The 10,708-nt window shown below is 41.7% G+C and overlaps 1 long non-coding RNA gene across 1 annotated transcript; it reads left to right on the top strand.

The window, feature by feature from the left end:
• The first annotated feature begins 98 nt into the window (after positions 1-98).
• On the top strand, positions 99-9,295 carry LOC113009181 (uncharacterized). The gene is made up of 2 exons (XR_013902554.1): positions 99-430; positions 8,280-9,295. It is a non-coding gene; the product is annotated as an uncharacterized LOC113009181 (long non-coding RNA).
• Positions 9,296-10,708: the final 1,413 nt, after the last annotated feature.

A 10,708-nucleotide genomic window follows, 5' to 3' on the forward strand; every position in this document is an offset into this window, starting at 1 on the left:
GGAGTAGTGGTGGCGGCGGCGGTGATGGTGCGCGCGCGCCCTCGGTCCCGGAGTCACAGCGTCACAACTCAACGCGAGGAGGAAACACGCGCGCACATAGGCTGTACCGGGCAGGCTGCACGAGCACACGGGCCAACCAAAGGCGGCCTCTTTACCGTACTTACTGTACAGAACACGCCAGCTCTTCCGGGTCTGAAAGCACAGCAAGTTATGGGAATAGAACGGCAGTAGAAACCAATGGGAATCTATTGTAGGGTTAAAATAGAAGTGATCTATAATAGACAGTCATTTATTATGATTTCGATGCGATTTAAAATGAGATTTCTTATTTTTAAAAAATACTATTTTTGTGTTTAACCCCATTTTGTTGTATCCAGGTGATCATGTTAATTCAGGAGACGCCCAATATTGGCACACAAGCCGAACGAAAGTAAGATTATATTATATTATATGTAAGAAAAAGGCGATTGTGGGCATTTGCACGTGATTTTTTTCTGATTGAGCAATGCACAACTGTATATTGTGTAACTGTAACTGGCTATTATCTATATAGGCTTTTATGTGGTGCCTGTACAGTTTCTGTCACTGTGAGGGCTTGTGCTCTGCAGATATTTCACCGCAGAACACAAGCCCTCACAGTGGCAGAAACACGTTGCACGTCCCTTTGTGTTAGGAGAGGAGCCCCTTTCTCTCCCCTGCCACAAAGGACAGATGAAGCCATAGCTGCTCGGTGTCTAATCAACACCCCAAAAAAAAGATTCACAAACTACTCAGCAATTACAGAAAAAACATTTCAGAAAGAGGAGAGAAAAATATACATATGTAGGCAATAAATCTGAAAATCTGATCGAGGCTACGAACAGCAAAAGCTTCACACCAATACACACACAGAGACACACACTGAGCATATAGAGGCCGGCCAGCCTGCTTATTGACACCATGGTTGATTGAAAGGAGCACCAAGCAAATCCGATCCTTCTCTCTGTGAAATGCACCGAGGAAAAAGAGAGGAGAGGAGAGGAGAGGAGAGGAGAGGAGAGGAGAGGAGAGGAGAGGAGAGGAGAGGAGAGGAGAGGAGAGGAGAGGCGAGGAGAGGAGAGGATGCTGGAGGCTTGGTATCTCTCATGATGCGCATTGACTCTTTGAAGGAGAATGTAAACTGATCACACCCAAATCTATCTTTGGGGGAGAAATTCAATTAAGGTAATAAATTAAAGATAATTGGCGCAAACCTCGTTGTATAAACTTACGAACGCGACTACAGCCAAATGCGTCTTTTTTTTAAAAATCAATGAATTATTCAGCAGCCTTCTTCCACACAGGGACGAGCCGAGCTTTTCATTTATGGAATCCCACCCAGTGTCTAAATAGAATTACAGAATAACGACAGCGTCAAATTTTAATGATTTATTAATCTGCTTTTGAGGTAAATAAAGTGTTTTTTAAATTATGTTCTATTTTATTTTTGATCAGGGGAATTATTTGATTTCAATGTAAAGATGAAGTTAATATGCGGATGCGATAAATGAGCGCGCTGATGAGAAACGATGATTAAAGCGGCATTCATGCGCGCTCGCGATTAAAGCACATTATAGGTGTAATAAAAAGATTAATTACGAGGAAAATAACCAGAATCAATTCGGTCCTGTTCACTGTGGGTACAATTAAATAAAGGCGGGAAATAACGTTTAATTTTAGGCGGCGGATGTGAAAAGCAGTTTTGTTTTTAAAGAGGGGGAATGCATTTTTTTTGAGGGGGGGGGGGGTGGAATCGAGTCTTAATTAATTTTAAATAGAGACTGTAAACGGGTTTAGAGTTTAGTACAGGCCCCACAGTGTCACATTAGAGGTATGAGGCTGTGTAGTGTTTTGCACTTCCTCTAACAGGGATTTAACGAGAGCGCATGCGGCCTGGAGCCTGAGTCCAAAGTCACTCGCCTCTCTTCTTCTTCCTCCTGCTCTTCTTCTTTTTTTTTTCCTGCCGTGAAATCGCGTGATTAATGTAGAATTTGACGCGAGCTCCCGCGTGACAGCTGACAACAGCTAAGCACCCCCCACCCCCCTTCACTCTATTGGTACACTGGTCGTAATAAAAAGCAAGAGTCTGTGCACACCAGCCTTTTATTATTATTATTATTATTATTATTATTATTATTATTATTATTATTATTATTATTATTATTATTATTATTATTATTAGTCTCACAGCCATCTGATATTTATTGACACACAGCAGTTTGGATGAGGTGTCATCATCTCACCATTACATCCGGATTAAATCACCCCTCTTTTCCTAGTTTCTTAATTTTGCAGATTGAGGTTGCAGCAGCAGTAGCGAACCTCCTCCTCCCCCCCCCCCCCCCCCTCCCGTGTACCGTGGCGCTTTTTCAGCCCCTGTTAGTGCATAAATGGAGTAAATCATTTACGGTCACCCGCTTTTATAGACTCCCGGTGTAGCCTAAATTTTATTAGCCCCTTCCCACTCCAAATGTGAAATAAACGGTGCAGTATATATCTCCTCCTTTTTTCCCACCCCCCTTCTCCCTCTTTCTCTCTCTCGCTCTCTTTCTTTCTCTGCCTACATGATTCTTCGCTGTAAATGTCGAATAAGATGACCTTAATTTGAGACAAAACAGCGCCAAAAATGTATGGGCCACGTATTATCTATTTACTTATTTATTTCCTCAATGTGTTTTATTATTCTCGTCCTGTTCACCCTCCAAACGTTAAGCCAGTGTGTGTGTGTGTGTGTGTGTGTGTGTGTGTGTGTGTGTGTGTGTGTGTGTGTGTGTGTGTGTGTGTGTGTGTGTGTGTGTGTGTGTTTTACGGCGGCTTCTCCCTGCGATTTTATTTTAAAATATTAGGCCGAGGTGGGGAGAATTATAAACGACTCTGCTCTTATCTGCTCCCTTCACGTATCCAGGATCACAGAAGCTGATTAAGAAAGAAGTCACAGCCAACGCTGGATTCATAATGATTTGGAATAATGAATCCTTATCTCCCCTCTGCAGATTATCAGCCTTTCAGCTCGCCATGTTTTGTTACATGGGATAATTTATTGCATCTAATACATCACAATGAATCTGATGGGGGAAAGTGATGGCCATGTTAGGAGAGAGGCTGTCTTTTTTTTATCCCGGGGCAATGAAATGCCTTTACGATTTTTAATTGGTAAAATATAAGGGGGGTGGGGATCTGATAAAAAAAAAAAGAGAGAGAAAGAAAGAAAAAATAGAAGCACAGAGGTATAATCTTGCCTGCTAGTGTTCCAGCAGCACTCTGCACTATAATTAGTGTGTCAATTTCAACCTGAAATTAACAACATCGACCTGCCATCTCTGCTTACGCCGGTGGAGTCAGCTAGATCCTAATTTCGCATGATTTATTTTTCACCAAGAAGAGATAATTAATCATAAACACGGGAGAAGGAAAAAACAGTGCAGCAAAGTAGAGATAACAAAATATTTGCATCTAAAAAGATTCGATGGAGCTCATTGGCTTTCACCTCCTCCACCCTCCACAGCCATCCCGAGCCCACCTGATCCAGCTGCAGTTACCTCCAGCACTTTTATTTTATTTTTATTTTTTAATTTCCCATGATTAATCTTTGGGTGGCGATGTATCATTAATCACTACACGAGATGGGGGGGGGGGGGGGGGGGGGGGTTACACAGTTACACACAGTGTGTGTAACTGGTAGACTGAATGGTGGTGTCACTGTTGTTGGGAAACGATTATTCTTTTATTCAAAGGGATGGCGGGTGTACCCTGGTGTAACACCGAACGAAGATGCACCTCCTTATAAGGTTAATACTAATAGTAATAATAATAATTTATTATTATTGGATAATCAGCCTTTGTTTGGAAGTCGTCACTGGCGCAGCGCCAGCGCAGCTCTGGATTTTTTGGATGGCGCTATGTTTAAACTTGGGCATGCTCACTGTGCCAGGATAAATTTGCATTTTATTTGCAGCTGTAATTAGCTGATCAGCATCTCTCTGCCCCCCTCTCTCACTCCCTCTCTGCCCATCTTTCTTCTCATTATGATTTTGTATTTTCGCCGCCTCTTTCACCGCCTCTCCCCAATCCCTCATTTTCCAATGTCCTGGCAGCGCCACCAGATGTTTATCGCTTTTATACCCAGGGACGCTGCCATGTCAAACAGACCGAGGATGGACACTTGCAGGCGGTTGGGTATCCAGGCAAGCCCCCTCCCTTCCTCTCTCCCTCTCTCCCCTACCACCACCTCCTCCTCCTCTTTTCCTGGCTGTGCATAATCCTGTACTGGGTGGCCACTGGTAGTCCAGTGACGGTTTCATATGAAACGGGGTAAGGGGGTGGGAGAAAGCAAGGAGATAATTATTAATGGTTGCTGATTAAAGGGTTCTCCAAATATAAAATAAATAAAAAGAGCTCGATTTAATTCACCTCCCCTGAAATCTTACTCTTTTTGTCCGTGCAGAAAAGGGCCACATCCGCACTGATGGGAGGCTGATGGTGCGCCCCAGATATACTGCAGATAGAGATGTGGAGATGAGCTTAATGAGATGCAAGGCTGTGGGTGGGGTTGGGGGCAAACATCCAGTGCAGGAGTCTTCCCAGGAGACATCTGCACAATGCGACCTGCCCGTTATCTGCAAGGGAATGCACTCCCTCGCTCTCGCTTTCTCTCTCGCTTTAATGAGCAGTCGTTTATTAAACACTCTCTCACTCTTTTAACCCCATAATTGAAAAAAAGAGGCTTTTCTGGAGCGGCTCGACCCCCCACACTGCAGCAGCTCTGCTCCACTGCAGAGGATGCAGCGGTGGATACAGTGATTATATCCATCTAGCTTACCTGAGCTGCAACAATCACAAGGGGGCTTTGCAGACCCCCACCCCACCCTCCTCCTTCCCCTCCAGTTTGGCCATGATATACAAATATTTATCCGCTGATAAGGAACCACTACGATGGCAGATAACCTCCAGTGCCACTGCGTCAGGACTCTTTGTCTGTACAGTCTCAGCAATTACTAAACATTTCCCTCCCTCCCCCTCTTTTTTTCCTCCTAAAACTTCTCCGTTGCTTTTAATTCGTTAAAGCATTATTAGGAGTCTCTCTAAGCCTCTTTAGTCAATGACTGTTTGTGGAGTCTGGAAAAGAAAGAAAGCTTGGGAGGGGAGATGGGGGGGGAGCGGAGTTCTGTGTGTGTGTGAGAGAGGGGGGGGGGGGGTGAATGAAAGACTGGCTTGATTTTCCTCGCAATCCACGGAACAAATAGCTAACATTTAACGTTTACACCCTGCCTGGCGACTCACTGGCGCTGCGGGGCCGAGCCGAGTCGGGCTAAAGTGTCCCGAAAGCCTTTGGAGGGGTGTAAGTCCCGGGCTATCGGCTTCTCCAGATCCCCTTTAAATGACTGTCAAAAGAGGCAAATATCGAATTGCACGGGGTCTCACTCTCCCCGCCCTCTCTCGCTCTCCCAGCCTTCCCTGCCAGCCTGGCACCAATAATGCGTTACTGTAACGTGATTAGCTACTTCTCCAGGAGCAGGCAGGGATTTCCAGGGAATTCATTCTTTATTTGCCGCTGTGTGTAAATGTAGTTTGTGTCACCATGACTGGAATAAAATAACAAATAAATCAGACATTTATTAATCGAGAGATTTAGTAGGAAATACAAACACTTTTGAAGGTGTTTTCTCGAAATGATCTTTATCTGGTCATTTACTGATACATCGAAAAAGTTCAAGGAATTGTTCACTTTTACATGTGTAAAGAAAGTGATAAGGTAGTAAAATAAATACAAAGAGTAAACTTAATTCATCTGGTCAAACTTTAGAAATATTAAAGTACAAATTATTGCATTAATAGGACGTGACCTGATGTGTTTATTCTAGTGTTATTTCCTGTTTTAATGGTGACTAAAACTTTATTTTGGGGCAAAGTCGGTAAACATTTTAAGCGTTTTTATGATCAGATTTGACTTGTGATTCTATACGTGCAGTTATATGTCCCTGTGGCCACTGAGGTTAGGAAATCCTTTAAAACAACTGTCCAAATGTGTGCCCAAAGACGTTTCAAGATGGCAGCCACGTGTTGAGACTTCTAAAAAGGACAGTAACGCCATCATGAATAGAGCTCTGAGAAAGAAAGTGTATTGTTTTTTACATGCACACCAGTTAGCCTGTTTTTTCTGACAGTTTTATTAAAGCATGGGGATAGAAATCACTTGGACACTTTGCCTCCGTATGCGGGTAACTGGAATAGTTCAGAATCGCATCAGAATTATACATGCAATTAATATGAGCACGTTTGTGCAGGACATATAATTTATTTCTTTATTTTGATTGGGAGTTAATAGATGATTTGTCACTCTAGACGCCAAATAAATTAACATGGAAAGAAAAGTAAAACTTTTGTGTTAAGTGGGCAGAAGCCAGGAACAGTAAGGATCTATTATACCTGCTGTACTGTTAAAGGAAGAGCACGCACATTTAATACAAAGCTGCTTTTATAGTAGTGCCACGCATTTTCGCCACGCGCACTCACAATGCAGCACGAAAGGGAATTATAAAGACACCTGGAAAGGTGTCACAATGTGCGTTAATCACAGCAAACATCTCCAGTAGGCCTACCCCATTCTTCGCTGGTTTACAGTGTGCCAACGGTTTATAGAAATCACCCACACAAAATAAGCATCTTTATGGCTTCAAAGACTAAATAAATAATTAAAATAATACAATGTGTGTGAAGCTATTATACACTCAGATTTATCTGAGCCTGCAAAGATAAACCCCAGCTGAAGCCTATAAAATCTTTAGGGCTATACTTTTCCCCCCTTTTCTGATTACCTTCAGCCACACTCCAAAGTTCCCCAAATTGGACACACAGTGGTGTTTGAAAACAACACACCCTCTTTAACAGTGTATAGCCTTATCTACAAAAGGCCTATGCATCGTCATTAATCTTCGCCAGGCTAATTAAATTAATCCATCGCCTCTTGGCACTGGAATATAACGACCACCACTAAATCCGCTGCTGGATAACGAATTTGGTTTTTTTTTTAATAGAAAAGAGTTTCTTGCTTTTAATAGCTTACAACAAAAAAGAACACAGCACAGGCCGAATTCATTATCAGTTCATTTTATTTATGAACTTGTGGTTATCGATAAATAATAATATATGTATACATGTTTTGGTTTTTTTTTTAAATGCACCTTTTTTATGTTTGAGCGTAGATGTTTGAGTGAACACGGGAAGGCTGCTGGAGGGCTGTGATTGACAGTCCGTCCGCGGGATCATGTTTAATCCCTGCCTCTCTCGAGCCTGTTCAGAACTCATTTCTCCACCGCGAGATGGGGGACTCAGATGGTTGCCGGGGCAACGCCGATAGTCCTAAGCCATTTCCATTTCCTGCGAACGAGAGAGAAGGTTGGGTGGTGTGGGGCGCGTTTGCCTCAGAGGTCGTCACAAAGTCATTCACAAACAGCGGAGAGGACCGTTAACCGGAAGCGGACAGGCTACTCATTGCCTGCTCCGCAGGACTGTTTTGCTCATTATGCAGGGACATTTGTTACTTTAGAGGAAATAACAAAGACATGGGTAAAAGCCTCCGGGGACGAGGTCTTGCAACTTGAAACGCACTGGGGCACTAATTTGGGGACTTATTTTTGAAGCACTGAATAAACTGACTTTCAGTGACTTTCAATTTCAGTGGTTAGAGTGAAATAAAAAGTGCAGGTGTAGACCTACCAGTCAGCTTTAAAGAAAAGGAAAAGAAAAACTTGAGAACTTTGCTAACTTTACCAATAAGATTAAAATTTTAAAAAGCTGGAAGTGATCCTTTTACTGTCTTATACCCCATAAATTTCTACATCTACATCAACAGTTTTATTTTTTACATATTATACATAGATTGAGGAAAATGCCCAAATGATTTTATGAGGCGGTTTTGGGGGGAAAGTATAAGTTGGCCAAAAAATAATATAGCTGAGGTAACAACTGAAGCTAGCATTTTACCATTATATTTATCATGGTGAAATTTTACACCCCAATTTTTGTCATTCAAAAGTGTTTGTTATTTTAAAAAAATCAAAGGGAATGTGTCTCACTATCAAAAAAATTGTGTATCAGCACATCTCTCTCTCTTTGAGGAAAAAAAATTAGAAGGGGGAAACCCAAAAAGTAACACACACACACACACACACACACACACACACACACACACACACACACACACACACACACACACGCTTCCTATTCCACTTTTCCCTGAACCTTTTCCTTCTTCCATTCAGCCTCCTCAGAGAAACGGGCGCTCAGCATCATCAGCATCCAGTGACGACGTCCATGAGGAGATGAAGGTGAGCCAGCCTTTCTGATCAAAGCACCCGTCTATAAAGCTCAAGGCTGGCCTTCCTCGGTGGGTATGTCGCTTTTATTCTGCACACATACACATCGCAGACACACACGTACGCTCTTTCCTAACCCACCCCGACAGTGAAAAATGCCTTTCCTTTCAATCAGGTTGCAAAAAAAAAAAAAAAAAGGAGAAAAAAGCCAACCTGCCATCTTACTTTGTGGCATTTTAAATCAAATGTCTGCTTCACCTGGATCTGGAATAGTGCACACTTCTCCCCGGGGGTGCTGCTTGCGTACAGCCAGGTTGACAGTGTCAGCGTGCCGACAGGGTGTTAATGCACTGCTTGTTAGTTTTAATTAAGTAGCCTTTAGCCTAGTGATCAGTGAGATCAAGGCAGTTATTTAAATAAGCACACCAGGTCTCCAGTAAACTGCAGGCAAGAGTTGTTGGCTCCAGCTCTGCTCCTTTTCTCCATCACCTGGCCTCATTAATTCAACACATCTTTGCCTTTCGGTTGACATGACACCACATCTGTCAGAACATAGCCCACTCTCTCAGTCAGTCCTGGCATCAGTGGTCTCAATTTTATTTTCACAACCGACCAACTTTCTTTCTAAGCGGAGAGCCACAGGCATCTGCAGAGTGTGTTCGGTCTGTGTCTACATGATAAAGAGGAAAGTTAGGTGAAGGACAACAATCTGGTAGAGGAGACTGATCAGGAGGAATAATGATAAAAAGGCTAATAAGGTATCTCTCTCCAGCACATTGTTAAAGAGTTTGCATGTCGCCTATGAGGCTGCTTATATTAAGCCACATCCAGCAGGTCTATTTTTTCAATATACTGAATATGCAAACACGTTTGAGTAGTGTAATTGGAGATGATGCTTTAGGCCTGTCTTAAAAAAAAAAAAAAAAAAAACCTTTCCGAATATTCAAACTGCCCTCTTTTCACATCACATCCCTAACAGCTTTTGAAAAGCTGATGTTCAAAAAAGAATTGATAAAGGAGAGCGAAGATCCACAGGCAGAGGAGATAGAAGAGCTGCTTTCAGGCTAAACACTTTCTGACACAGTCAACACATCTGATGAAAGGTCAGAATATTGTTTCAGGGATAAGAAGAATAAAAGTGAGAATACAGATTCTGTAAGGAAAACGTGTCTTTTAAGGAGTTGAAACTTTGAAGGGGATCAGCTCTCTTTGACCTTTTGAAACTTAGCAAGAATACACACACACTTATTATATGTCTTAAATATGTAAATACAGAAACCAGAAACAGAGCAGCCATGATGTGAATAAATGGATAGAATCTGTGGTACCTGTGGAAGCCTCGTTCCTGTTTTGAATCTGAGTCAGATTGACCAGTGAGGGCTGAGTGCAAAAGATTTGGCACTGATGCACTGGTAAAAAAATGTAGGCTTGAAACTATCTTCTGTTGTCTAGCAAGAAGTTTGCTTGTTATTAGAATTTTTAAGGCAGTGTACAGAACAGGAAGTCTTGTTCCTGATGTATTATATGTAATACTGGCCATGGCCTCAGAGGCTGTGTCGGAAATCACTCAGGTACCTGTTAAGGAAGGACACTCACTCTGTAGACACAAAAGACTCTAAACTAGACTCTAAAACCCACAAACATGTTTTTTTTAAATATCAACTAGGAAGATTAAAATGTGTGCATTTCTTTTTTCATCCTTTTCCTTATTCATCCTAATTAATTTAACTTAATTTTAAATGCTGTAGAAAAAAAAGTGCAAACTTTAGGATAAATAAATACTTCTCATCTTAACTATTTTTTTTTCTTTGGCAATGCATGATGATACACAATTCCCGCCTAGTAACTGCCTACTCTACTGAAGTACTATGGGATACTCTGGTTCCACTAAAAAGGGGTACAAAGAGGCAATTTTACCATGTAGTTCACTGTAGTGAATGACTTTAGACTCAGATAATGGCTGATGGGGTCCCAGATTCATCTTTAGGCTTAGCAAATTACCAAGGTATGGCGATAGAGACCACGAATAAGAGTTTTGTGCTTTAAATCTCTTTTTTAACTGAAAGACTGGGAAATAAGAGAACACTCCTTCATGATTCTGCAAAACAGTGTATTCAATCCATCACTGACAGTTTCGTTATATTGTTTAAGTCAGTGCTGCTACTGTTAGAAAAATAATAAGATTACTGAAAAAAAAAAACAGCACTTCATCTTAATCATCCAATGTGGATGTAATTCAAAAGGAAATTAGACCAAAACAATACACAGGAACAGTACTTATTTTTAATACTGTTTTTTATTTAAAATACATAACTAGGTATTAAATGGCTTTCAAAGTACAATTTCCCAATGTTTCTTATGGCGCATTTTCCATC

This window comes from Astatotilapia calliptera, chromosome 17, assembly GCF_964374335.1.
Source record: "Astatotilapia calliptera chromosome 17, fAstCal68.1, whole genome shotgun sequence".
Taxonomy (NCBI): Eukaryota; Metazoa; Chordata; class Actinopteri; order Cichliformes; family Cichlidae; genus Astatotilapia; species Astatotilapia calliptera.